The sequence below is a fragment of the Sorex araneus genome, chromosome 4 (genome assembly GCF_027595985.1).
Source record: "Sorex araneus isolate mSorAra2 chromosome 4, mSorAra2.pri, whole genome shotgun sequence".
NCBI classification, from domain to species: Eukaryota; Metazoa; Chordata; class Mammalia; order Eulipotyphla; family Soricidae; genus Sorex; species Sorex araneus.
In genome coordinates, this window is record NC_073305.1 from 138,399,441 (window position 1) to 138,413,366 (window position 13,926).

Here is a 13,926-nt window from a genome sequence, read left to right on the forward strand (position 1 = left end):
CCATTTCCTTCTATCTTGTTCTGTGTCTCAGTGTCATGATCCCTGCAAATTTTATTTTCCAGTCCCCTGCGGTAACTTATTTTCTGGAGAGACATGGCCAGTAGAGGTAAGACTAGAAAACTGGAGGACTGGGAGGGAAGCGAGACTATTTCTTGGCCCTCTTATTTGATTTCTGGCTGCATTTCTAGCATATATTGAGCCTTCAAAATAATTTGAGCATAAATTAAGTGTCCATAATAATTTTATCTCTCTCTGGCAGATTATCTCAGGTGAACCTTAGAAGCAACACAGCAGGTTTTCATGGTTATCTGATGGTTTCCCTAACTGTGAAAGTAAAGGCATTTCTGACCTTTGAATCCATCCTTCATGTACAGCGTATAGATGCTCACAGACAAGCGGTCGAATTCAGGGGATGTGGAGCTATTCTGTATATGGGATACATGGAGCTGAGTTCTGTGCCTAATGGGCTTCAGATTTTGAGTCAAGACAAAAGTGAGAAAATTTGGTATCAAAGAATTGCGTCAATTGGTGAATTTGCACTACAAACTGAGCAGAACTTTGTGTAAAGGGGTTCAGCTACCCCAAGAACCCTTGGTCAGGTCAAAGGTGGAGAAAATCTTCCCTAATTTCTAGTCTTGATTCCCAAGATCACCTGCCAGGAACTCATTCTGGACAATATTATCCAACAATTAAGGATTTTACCTTAGGTATTTTGCCTTAGTTTAAAAAAGAGGCAAATGACTACAAATGATAACTACAATTAATAACTACAATCAGTAACTACAATTGATAACTACAAGTGACTATAAGGCAGACAACTACAAATGATAACATAAGACTAATAACTAGAGTGCATCTAGTGTTTAGTGAATCATTTATAATTTGGTTCTCTCTGAGTCTTCTAAGCCCATTTTTAAAAAAATTTAATTTATTGAATCACCATGTGGAAAGTTACAAAGTTCTCAGGCTTATGTCTCAGTTATACAATGCTCAAACACCCATCCCTTCACCAGTGCCCATATTCCACCACCAAAAAAAAAAAGAAAAAAAGAAAAAACAGTACACCTCCCACCCCCCCACACCCCACCTCCACCTGCATAACTGATAAAATTCACTTCATTTTCTCTTTATCTTGATTACATTCCATACTTCAACCCAAAACTCACTATTGTTATTGGGGTTTCAACACTGAACTCACTATTCTTCTTGGAGTTTATCCCCCCAAAATACGGCCCTATTGGCAAGGAAACATTTGATAATTAATTCTCCACGAATGAGAATAAGGAGGTAAAAGGTTGCTCGGCCACAGTAGTGGCCATGCGGTTTAGGATTTCTGTGTTTTAGTAATTAAGTACATGGAGATTTAAGTGGGAAATTTCATCATTTCCCTTCCTGGGGCAGCATAAAGCAAAAGCTTAGTTCACGGTCTGGGGACATGGTTTCGAGCACTTGCTGAGTTTAGAAGTAATCTAGCTGGCTCTGGATGTTGGACGTTCAGCAGCAGAGCGGCTGTGCAAAAGCATGGCCACCCGGTTTGAATCCCGGTGGAACGCGAGCCAGAGCCGGTCAAGCAAATTTATTTTAAGAAAATAGACAAACATCTAAATCTGGGGTCCACTGTTGTGGTCTCTGGTATCAGGAGAGTTCCAGGGGATGCTGTGTATATGTATGTTTTCATTTCAGTATTTACTCTCAACTATTAAAATCAAGAATCAGTTAACTGGGTGTTAGAGAAATAGTACAGTGGAGAGATAGTACAGGTCATAATAATTTTATCTCTCCTTGGTAAATTATCTCTCTGTGCTCATAACTCCTATTGGGCAGATTTCCATCATAATCCCAGGTTATGGGTGAACTTTAATGAGAATTTGTTTCTCTGTGCTCTCAGCTTCTGTCGAGAATTTAAGCACATTATAGAGATACTGAAAATTTGTTTCCAGATTATCACAATGAAGCAACTATCAAAATATAGTGAGTCAGACTTTTGAAAAAATTTCTCATTACATACGAAAGTTATGTCTGATGCAGAACTGTATGTGGAGGGTCTTAAACACTCGGGTGGTGCTAAGGGAGGCACCAAAATCATAACCGTCAGTTAACAAACAATGGAGGCAAGGGTTGAAGAAATGAAACATTGGTCCAAGGCTTAGGGATATGGGGAGACTCATGGGAACTTGGATGGTGGGGGACATCATGAACTTCGTCCATCAACATCAGATACCTGGGCACTATTGTAACTCTATCACCAAAACTGTAACAAAAAGCTAAAATCAAAAGTGTTAAAAGACATATGATTAAAAAAGAAACCACCCCCACACACGAATGGCCCCTCTGTTCCTGAGCAACCATGATCCCGAAGGCCCACTAACTACTTTTGGCACCCAGCGGCTTCTTGCAGAAATGGCTCTAGATCGTGAACTAAGCTATGGCCCCATGCCGCGCTGAGATTGGAAAGGTTTCTCTCTCTCAGCCTTTCCTTTTGGCGGTGGCAGTGGTGGTGGCATGGCGACCGCCATTTTTTAGAATACACTAAACAGAGGTACGAGCTTGCAGTGATGCAACTTCTGGCAGAAATTTCTCTGGACTTAATTACTAAATACCAGAAATCCAAATTGTGACCTCATATGCTCTTCATTCTCAGCAATGGAAAACATATTATCAAATGATGCCTTTTTGGCAGGTCTGATTGTTGGGGGAAAAATCCAAATAACAATAGCGAGTTTTCTGTTGAAATATTGAATGTAATCAAAGTAAAGAGAGATTAAAGTGAAAATCATCAGCCACACAGGCGGGGGTGGGGTGGGATGGGAGGTATACTGGGGTTCTTGGTGGTGGAACATGGGCACTGGTGAAGGGATGGGTGTTTGATCATTGTATGGCTGAGATGTAAACCTGAAAGCTTTGTAACTTTTCTCATGGTAATTTAATAATAATAAAAAAGAAACCAAAGATGTTGCAAATAATAAAAGATATCATATGTTCATAAAAAATTAGAAGTTATGTTTAATGTGTAGTGTCTCCTTTTAAGTGTGGAATAGCAGTAAGCCTAAAAATGTCCATTTTAATAACAATGCACCTTGTGTGAAAAGATGCTAAACACATCTGAACCATTAGTGGTTTGTACAATTTTTGGTGGATAGAGGGCCTTGCCTCAGTGTAGGTTATTGTTAAATGATCAGTGCAATAAGTGGTAAAGGCTGGGATGGCTGTTACAATTCTTAAAAACAAGAGAATGATGAAATTTAATGCATCAATTGAGTCTTTTTTCCACTAAAGACTTCTCTGTAGTATGTTTGCTTGTTTGTTTTCATCTTTGTGCAGACAGCTTATATTCAATATTAGTGGAATGTGAAATAGTTAAATGCCCTTAGATATATACCTTTGCTTAACTGGCAATTTTTTTCTATTTTCATGATAATTTGGAAAATATCAGGGATCTCTCAGAGTTATGGAACACATCTAAATTTGTAGAGTACCTTTTTGATATATTTAGGAAGCTATTAGTTAATGTAAATAAATAAATCTATTAAATTAACCATTTGGGCAAATCTGCAGTGAGGTAAGCCATGATTTATCTGTGTTGCCACAGCTGGTGCTTAGCAAATTTTATTGACCCTGAGAAATATCACAACACACAACAATTATAATGCTCTAATTAAAAAAAAGGTTGTTTGGTGAGGAGACCGGCATTAATGAAAACACCACTTAAAAATCTTAATGAAGTAATATAATAATAAAATGAGTCAGGAAAAAATGCAATGATTTAATGTCATATGAAGAGTTTATTGAAGAACAACAAGATCCAAGATTAGAGACTTTTATATATACCATTATAAAAAATGTAACATTGTAGTTAAAATAAATTTAAAGGTTAATACAATAAAAATAGAAACTAAGAAGCATCACATGAAAAGAAGTAACTTTATTTGGTGCTTATTTTCAATCACCAAATATCACTGTCATCACTGTCATCCTGATGTTCATTGATTTACTCAAGCGGGTGCCAGTAACAGATCCATTCGTTCCAGTTCTGAGATTTTAGCAGCCTCCCCTTACTCATCTTTCCCAATGGTTGGAGGCTCTTTCAGGGTAAGGGGAATGAGATCTGTTATTGTTACTGTTTTGGGCATATCAAATATGCCACGGGGAGCTTGCTAGGCTCTGCCGTGTGGGTAGGATACTCTTGGTAGCTTGCCGGGCTCTCCGAGAGGCACACACACACACACACACATATCCCTCTATGATTTTATCGAAAATGGGAGTCTTATGTGGCTGCGTGGTCCAGGAATGTTCACTCATGTGCGAGGCTCAACCCCAACGTGTGAAAAGTGGCCTGGAGCGTGGTGGCGGTTGGGTAGTGGAGGTTGGCTGTTGGGGTTGGGTTTCTTGGGGTCGGGAGGGCTCTCACCTTCCCCCCTCTGGGGCACCCCGAGTGGAAACAACCTCTGTTGCAGAGTCTGGTGGCATGGTTATGGTTATGGGAGCCTCAATTTATACTCTTTTCTGGGAGAAGCAGCCGTGAGTTCTGGAGGGTGGCCAATGATGAGATTATCTGGCACCAGCAGGAAGTGACTTATGGCTGTGACCCTTGGGTGACTGGAGACTGGGGGAAGCAGGCAGAGGATCTCTGCTCCTAGGTTCCTTTACCACCCTATTATTCTAAATAAAGTTTAATTTTAATAAGTCACATCTAATTGGTTTTGTAACTGTCTCTGACACAGTAGGGTCAGTAGTTGCATTTTAGATTTTAGGGACACATAAGTACATTTATATATATTATATAAGTTTTGGGATTTGGGACCACACCTGGCATCACTCAGATCTTGAATCAGTGCTCATAGTCACTTCAGACAACACTCAGAGGACCATATGTAGTTCTAGGGATCAAACCAGGGTTAGGTACATGCAAGACAAGTAACTTCACTCCTCTACTATCTCCCTGAATCACTCGTATTATTTATCTGATGTTCATTTCCAGAATGCATTAACTGATTTTGTTTTGTTTTCTTTTTTGTAATGGGCCACACTTGGTGATGCTTAGGGATTACTTCTGGCTATGTATTCAGGAAGCACTCCTGGCAGTGTTCAGGGGACTATATGGGATGCTGGTGATTGAACCCAGGTTGGCCCCATGCAAAGTAAGCATCATATCCACTTTACTTATTGACCCAGGAGGCACAGAGATGCCTCATTTTTGGGTGATCACCCATTCAGTGATTACAGCTGCTGATTCTGGTGAGAGATGGGAGGCATTACTATCAGGATACTTCTGCTTATGAGTGTGTATGTTTATGAAGCAGGCTACTTCTGATATCAGGAAAGAGCTTTTAATGCAGGCTGTAACTTGCCACATTGGCTTATTTACTCTCCCATATGCCAGGGAGATATCATATCATATCAGACTCAGCTTATGTGGTTGGTCTCTTCCCTGGTACTGTAACTTCTTCCCAAAATGTTCCAAATCCTATAGTTCAACTACTGCTTCAGCAACCACAGTCTCTTTTACAAAAGTGCACTGAACCTGTTTGTATTACTCATATTAGCTCTTATTTTGGTCTTCCTGGACCTATGACTTGGGGAAATGAAGCTGCTGATCTCTTGATGGTGCCAATTTTTCCTCGGCTGCAGAAGAGCACCAGACCTTACACACAAACACCCACCATTGTATCCCAGTACGAGAGGCCAGTGCTTACTCTGTCTGTGTTCCTCTACAATGCACCCCACATGTGGCTGGAGCTAATCCCAAAGGTCTACAGATCAATGAATTATAGCAAATGGATATTGCCTATGTCACATTCTTTCCCAAAACTCTTTTTCTCCATGCAGCTATAGATGCTCATTCTCATCTCCTCAGGGCTGTTCCCACGTCTTCTGAGAGGTCCAGAGCAGTTTGCTCCTTTCCACTGCAGTGTTTTACTGTCGATGTTCCCTCTACTAATAAAACTGACCATGGCCCAGCCTATACTAGTAAAGTTTTTCAATCATTCTGTAGTGAATGGCAAATCAAACACATTACTGGAATTCCTTATAACCCACAGGGACAAGGAATAATTGAGAGTGCCCATAGAACCCCCAAAGCACAGTTATTAATAAAAAAAGGAGGTGTGCTCCTGCCTCAATCCTTGTCCTTGACCTTATTTTCTTTAAACTTTTAAAATTCATTGCAAGGAGAGCCCTATACAACAGCTGAAAGGCATTTTCAGGATGGTTCACAGGCTCAGGAAACTATTAATTCTCCTATTTGGGTTACAATTGACAAAGAATGGGTAGCAGGAAAATGCCTCATTTGAGGGGAAGGGTATTTTTTTGTTTGTTTCAACAGATAGTAGCCCCACTAAGAAACTCTGGGGCAAACTCAGGAGTCAAATTTATTCACCTGATTCGTCCCTCAGCCTCTCAGGGACTCCACAACCATCCAAATTACAGCCCCGAACCATCACCAAACTGATGTTGGCTGGAAGTCACAAGGAAATCAGAGGAGGCACCAGTACCAAGGAACCTGAGGAAAAAGGCCTCTAGCTCCTTTAACATATCATGATGTCATGTTAAGAACATTCTTTATACCCCTCTTTTACAGGCTGTGGATTGCTCAATGCCAGGACCCAGTGTTTGGACTAAGAATACCTTTCTTTTACCCCCTCCTTGATATTACTCACTATATCCCCAAATCACACCCTGTGACTTGTAAAGTAAGATTCTTCTGAGGACTCTGGGCTTTGTATATGTAAGTGAAATATTGCTTTTCTCTTCCTTTAAGTCCTTTGCATAGTTTAGAGCAACGTCCTTTTTTTATTTTTATTTTTAATTAGTGAATCACCCTGAGGGTACAGTTACAGACTTATACATTTTTGTGCTCATGTTTCCCCCATACAAAGTTCGAGAACCCACCCCTTCACCAGTGCCCATTCTCCACCACCAGTAAACCCAGCATCCCTCCCACCCTCCCCAGTCCCGTCTCCCCCCACCCCACACTGCCACTATGGCTGGGTATTCCCTTTTGTTCTCTCTCTCTCTCTGATTAGGTGATGTGGTAGCAACGTCTTTTTTGCATAGACACAGGAAGACAGTTAACACTATGCTTTTGTAACCTAGGAGTTTATTGACTCCAAATAATATTTACCCCTGTCATATTTACTCGACTTAAGCCTCAGTAGCCCTTAGTTCCTAAAACCCAAAAAGGAGGGTTCTGATGAGGGACTTGAATGGACCAAGGGCAAGCATTAAGCTACCCAAGCATCCAAAAGGGACAAGCCGTAAGCGACCCTGGTGTTGAAAAGAAACAAGCCAAGTACCATACAACTTATGATAAGTTAAGAGCATGGTCATGGATAAAATGACCCAAAAGGAAGTAACTGGGCTTAGGAAGGATGAATCTGGACTGAGGACTGTATTCTGGGATCTATAGTGAGATGTTCCCAAAAGAGAGGAGATCCACCCTTTAAACTTAATATTTCTCTTACCATGTCCATACAAAATGACTAGAAATATTATTAAGAAGTAATTTTTTTTTTTTTTTGCTTTTTGGGTCACACCCGGCGATGCACAGGGGTTACTCCTGGCTTTACACTCAGGAATCACCCTTGGCGGTGCTCAGGAGACCATATGGGGTGCTGGGAATTGAACCCGGGTCAGCCGCGTGCAAGGCAAACGCCCTACCCGCTGTGCTATCACTCCAGCCCCTAAGAAGTAAATTTAAGATGACTGTTTAAATGGATTTGGACTAAGGTAAGGAGATATATGCCCTTAGATGAAATTCCTCTCTTGGGTGGATCTCCTTACAGGATGAGATTTTGTCCTAGAAGAAGCTTCCCCTGAGGGAAGGGCTTTACATATGTTGATTGTGCTACCACATCTGTGTGTATTTGCTACCCACAAATCCTGAGGATTTCTCTATAACGGAGGCTGGGAGACAGGGCACAGGAGACTGGAATGGGAGGCAGTGTGAGTCTGGAATATGGGGCGCATGGAGACTGGAATAAACTGCAACTGCTCACCAATCAGCCTGGCCCTGTTGTTCCTTCTTCCTTACGTCAATCTCCATTGGCCATTTGGTGTGGGGAGGCAGCTACTATCAAAAGCATGAGTCACATGCCCACACTATTTGAACTCATACTTAACCACAGTTTTGTTAATGTGTCTGTGGCTAACACTAGTCTTGGTATTTCTCAGGATAGACACAGAAATTCTTCACTTTTATTTTCTAGAAGTGAGGGTCACACCCAGCTGTGCTCAGGGTTTATTCCTAGTTCTGCATTTAGAGATTACTCTTGGTGAACTTGAGAGACCAAGTGGGGTGATGGGGATTAAACCCAGGTCTACCATGTACAAGGTAAGCATCCTTAATTTCCTGCTACACTATTTCTCTAGTCCACATGATTTTTCACATTTCATCTCTTAGTTGTAAACACAGGCAAATTTCAGGGAGATGATGCAAATGAACTAGGGATTAGCAAAAATCAACAATGATTTAAATTTTTAAATTAATTTTCAAGTGATATTAGGGTGGATATATAAATACCCTTTGTGAGTTGTTAAAAAGCACTGTTGTATTTTATTTTTACAGGTATTGTAAACAGACTTGGGGATTCATGGGACTTCTTCAACTTAAGACCAAATATTAAAGAAACTAAGATTCTGAAACAAGTCTCAATCTCTGGATCCCAATTATGTTCCTCTAGTCAATGTTGTATCCCCCAAAGCAAAAACTGCAATTTCAAAGTCTGAGACATGTACATATGGACTGGAGGGCAGAAACTACATGTGTAACTATTCTTGTGAAATTTAACAATCTGTTTTGCTTGTTTTGTGAAAGAATTTTAAGAAAGATGCTAGAAACATACTTTTGGCTAAGTCCTTCAAAAGTTTCCTCTTCACATTTAAGTTAGTGCATATTTATAAAGAGATTTAGGCTGAACTTGTGGTAGTGATATGATGAGCTTTGGGTTTATACTTTAAAAAGATTTCTCACCAGAGTATATACTAGTTCTGACAAGGTTGCTTTAAATAGCCTTTTCTTAAAGATCAAAGGAATATTGACATTATTTGTTGGCAAAAAATGAAGTGACTTTCTACACATCAAAGCTGTTTTAAGTATTTTGAAAATACAATTATACTATTCATCTGTTTTCCTTTAGAACTAGTGTATCAAGCATGCCAGCTATGGTACTGCATATTAGATGGTATGCTAAGATTTAATCTCAGTTGAAATAAATTGAAGTTTTTCATTAGATTCTAAACAGCAGCTTATAGGAAACCAGTTTCCTCTAATCTTCCACATAAGGAGACAATCTCTTTATGATGCAAGTACAGAATTTTGCATATTGATTGTATTTTTTGATGAGTGAACTTACACATTTAGAGGCTAATGCCATTCTTTAAACAAGAAGGTGCATAATAAATATCCATTTCCATGATTGCCTCTAACAAGTTACTGCTTCAGCATGCCAAACACTAAATAGCACCATTCATATCTTCCTTTCTTATCCTAATAGTACTATTCTCTACTTGATTTTGTACTTCCACATTTCTTGCATTGATTTTATGCTTTCATATGTGAACAAATAACTCTTAGCATTCAAATAAGTTCCTCTCTTCTATGTCCACAGTAAACTTCCCCCACAGTTTGAGAAGGGGTAGGGTTACCTGCTCTGGTTTCTCTGGATCTGCCTTGTGCACAATGACAGAAAACTTCACACTCAAGGAATCCCCTTAGTGGTGGGAAAAATGAATGGTTGGTAGTTTAAAGGTTGCCAAACCAGAATGCTGGGTAATTGTGATGTTGGTCTTGGCACATATTTTTAATTTACTTATTAACTGGTATATAATGAAAAAAATCAGAGAATACACTCATATTCATATGCAAGTGCACACTTATGCACACACATATAAACACACATATACTTTAGTAATTGAGGTGAGTAATTGTTAAATATTCTTCTGTTTAATTGAACTCTATATGCATATGATTTTAAGGGAATTTGGTCCATACCTGGGCGTATTTGGGTGCTGCTTCTGTCTCAGTGCTTGGGAGTTTCTTTAGGCAGAGTTTGGAGGTCACTGGTGCCAGGGATTGAATTCGGGGCTCCAGCATCCAAGTATATGCTCACAGTCTATTGAGCTATCTCTTTAACACTGAGCTATATGCATTTTAAATGAATCCTAGCCTAGGGGACAGGGCATCATGTCTCTTTATCTTTAAAAATCCAGGGACTACTTTCTAAGAACAGTGTCTTTTAGAACCACAGTAAATTTGGTTCATTGGTTGAATAATGAAAGTTGGTGTTTCTAAAATACTCTGATTTACAGGCATTTTTAATTATGGGAAAATGGCTTTCCCATAAAATCCTTTAAAGCATTTTTGTTTTATCTTAGCATGGAATCTAATCCAATTTAAATGCATTTAATTTTATTGTTGTCATTTTAGACCTTAATCCATAACAGTTTTGCATTCTTCCCCCTACCTTTTATTTAAACATTGTGGTTTACAAAGTTGTTCATGATACATTTGCTGCAGGAATTTATAGTCCACTTTACCTCCACCATTGTCCCTATTTTCTTTGGGTCACACCCGGTGATGCACAGGAGTTAATCCTGGCTCATGCACTCAGAAATTACTCCTGGCTATGCTCGGGGGACCATATGGGATGCTGGGAATCAAACCTGGGTCGGCAGCGTGGAAGGCAAATGCCCTACCCGCTGTGCTATCACTCCAGCCCCAAGCAATAATTTATTTTATATTGCTCATTTCCACTAAGTGGTTAATAAAATGATAAAAAATACTTCAGTAAAAGAAAATTTGTGTAAATTGCATGGGGACATTAATTCCTTGTCTGGAGATTTACTTAGCTATTGTTACAAGTGAAGTTTTCTGTATTAATGTTTTTGTTAGTCAAGATTAGTTGGCATCTACATTACATTCCCTTCCAATCTAGTGTGCTCCTACTGGGATGTTCGTATTGTAGAGTTTGGAGATGTCACTCCAGAGAACCAGAATGTTTAACTGAGGAGTCCGGCCAGAGGAGTGGTGGCAGCTGTGGGGGTGTGGGAGAAGGTGGTGGAGCTTTAGTGAGATGGGAACTTGGCCTGGTCCCCTCCTGAGATTGTCCCAGAGGTCTCAGCCAGGACTGGGCATCAGAGAAATTTTTTTCAGCTAGTTGATCTTTTTCAAGATCTAATTAAAAGTCTCTGGAATAGATCAATAGATGAGCTTGCATGGTGATGGCAGTGGGACATGGATGTGGCTGCCGGGACTTCTGGAAGTATGGGGAGGTGAGGGGAAATTTTTCATGCTGACACCAAGAAGGCCCAGAGTTTTCAGACAAAAAATCTCCAGGGTATCTGAAATTTTTGGCAGGTTGGCATATCAGTGGAGGTCAGTCGTGAGGTGGTGAGTCTAGCCGGAAGCATGGCAACTGCTGTTCGGGTGTGAGTGCAGCTGCCAGGGCTTTGGTGGGATAAAAACATGGTCTGCCCTGCTCTCAAGATTGCCTTGAAGGTCTCAGCCAGAACTGGATATCTGAGAAATTTTTTGCGGTTTCAAGAATTTTTATGGTTTCAAGATCTCAGGGGTTTTTTTTGAGATTTTGAGATTTTAGTTTTACATTCTTTATAATTTTTTAAATTAAATTTTTGGCTACATACAGCAGTTTCCAAGTTAACTCCTGACTCTGCCTTCAGGAATCACTTTTAACAGTGCTCAGGGGCTGGGAATTGTACCCAAGTGGGCTGCATGTAAGGCAAATGCCCTTCTCACTGTACTATTGTTTTGATCCTGCCACTATTTCATCTTTATCAACTGTTATTATAGTTTCATTATTTGGAAAGAAATTGCTCGCCACATTTTTAGTTTATGGGGAGACATAAACTGGATTAAGTGTATTGCTATTGTCTTATTATCTAGCTTTTTCATTTGATTGACTGCAAAATGCAGTGATTTCATGTCCCTGTCTTCAGAAAATAAAAGTAAATCTTTACTTCCTGTCCACTGCAAATAGGAGAAACAAGAGTGCTAAAGAAAACATTTTTGAAGGATCAGAGATGACAGCATAATTATGCCACAGGAGGACTCTTCATTGTCTAATCAACTAAGTACATTATCAACTATTTCTTGCTTCAGCACACTTTACCATGAGCTGCTTTAGATGATATTACCTTCAATCTATTCGAGCATGATGAGTTAGAATTCTTTGGCAAAGCACACTTATGCTTACCCCATCACTTGCCTTAAAAAAGTTCTTATTCATATTTTCTAATGCTAATTGCAAAGATTTTTAAAACTTAAAGAGTAAAACAGAGCTAACAGCACAGCTAGCTGCCTTTCCTCAGAAGAGAGACATACACAAATAATTATACTTGAAGAAAACCAGTGCTCATTTAGTGAACAAAAAGAGTGACTATTCAGAAAAAGAATACTCGTCTGCATATGATTTTTTTTGCATTTCAGATCATTTTTAGTTGATTGCTTTAACATCCGCAGGCATATACTTAATTTAGAAAGTAGAAGCAAAATGGTACCAACTGCTAAGTGATTTAGGTTGAAAAGTTTTATCTTGGTCTATAGCTTCTTCTTCTTGAAAACTTAATGGAAAGAGAACAAATTCCAGACTTTTAAGCCATGAAAGTCAGATTATTTGGATAGGGCATGTGCATATGAGTATGATGCAAAAAAATTATGATAATTTTAGCAAGAGTACCGAGAACAACTCATTACTCTTAGCCATGATATCTGGAAATTTAAATAGCTTGTCTGACTTGTCTACAATTTTGTTTCAAGAACTAACACACTTCCTGTGCTGTAAAATTTTTAAATAATAATTACCATATTTATTGCAGTTTTAACACCTCAGCATGGTAAAAGGAAATTATTTTCATGAGTAGACTAAATATAAAGTCATCACTTACTTTGAAACTTGAGAAATTAAAATAATCCTTCTAATCCCTTTCAACACTAAGGTAGAAAATAGAACTTAATTTATTCAATAAAAAGAGAGGGAAAAAAGCCCAGTCACCTACTTCCTAAGGAATTCACCAGAATTCCTTAGGAATTCTTGTCTACTTCACATATAATGTAATTAATGTAAATATACAATGAAAATTGTAATTTCAATGATAAGTGTAATTGTTGTACTAAAATTGCAGGTGTTCCCTTTGAGCGTTTCCTATAGCATAAATTTTAGATCCAAAAGATTATATTTTCTTGAACTTGTGCATCACAATAATCACACATCTGAGAATTTAACAACAACAGCAACAATAATACCAAAGTAGAATTTGTTTTTTTATTAGTAAAATAAGGAACAAGAAGTATATTGTCAACCAATCAACCAGAAAAGGTCTATGTTTGCTTTCTTTTTTAAAAACTTTAAATTTTAGGACATTTTCCGGGGCCCAGAGAGCGCGGACGGTGCTGCAGGCTCCAGGCCCATGAAGCCCCCAGGAGAAGAAAGTGGCCCATTTGGCAGCGCAGCAGAAGCCACTCCAGCAAGTCGGCCCAACAGGATGGCGTTGAATATCTTTGGGCCCGCTGAGGAACCTCAGAGCTTCCCGAAGAGGACCAACCCTCCAGGAGGGAAAGGAAGCGGCATCTTTGAGGCACCAGCACCCCTGCAGCCTTGACAGCGCTTGAATCCACCAAGGGGCAAGACCAGCAACATCTTTGGGTCCCCCGTGGCTGCTGCTGTGCCCTTGGCACACCCCAACAAATCCAAGGACCATGCGTTCATGTGTGAAGGTGGTGAACTGGAGCCGGAGCCAACAGTTGCAGCCAATTCGGCCCCTGGAGAAGTGCCTGGTCAGGCAGCAGATAATGCAAGCCCTGCACCCACGCTCAAACTCGATAGCCACGAGCCCAGGCTGGGGCCCTGGCCACGCTCCCATAACAAAGTCCTCAATCCACCTGGAGGCAAATCCAGCATCTCCTTCTACTGA

The 13,926-nt window shown here is 39.8% G+C and overlaps 1 pseudogene; it reads left to right on the forward strand.

Annotated features, from left to right (window-relative positions):
- The first annotated feature begins 8,320 nt into the window (after positions 1–8,320).
- LOC101537813 (jupiter microtubule associated homolog 2-like) lies at positions 8,321–13,926 on the forward strand (annotated as a pseudogene).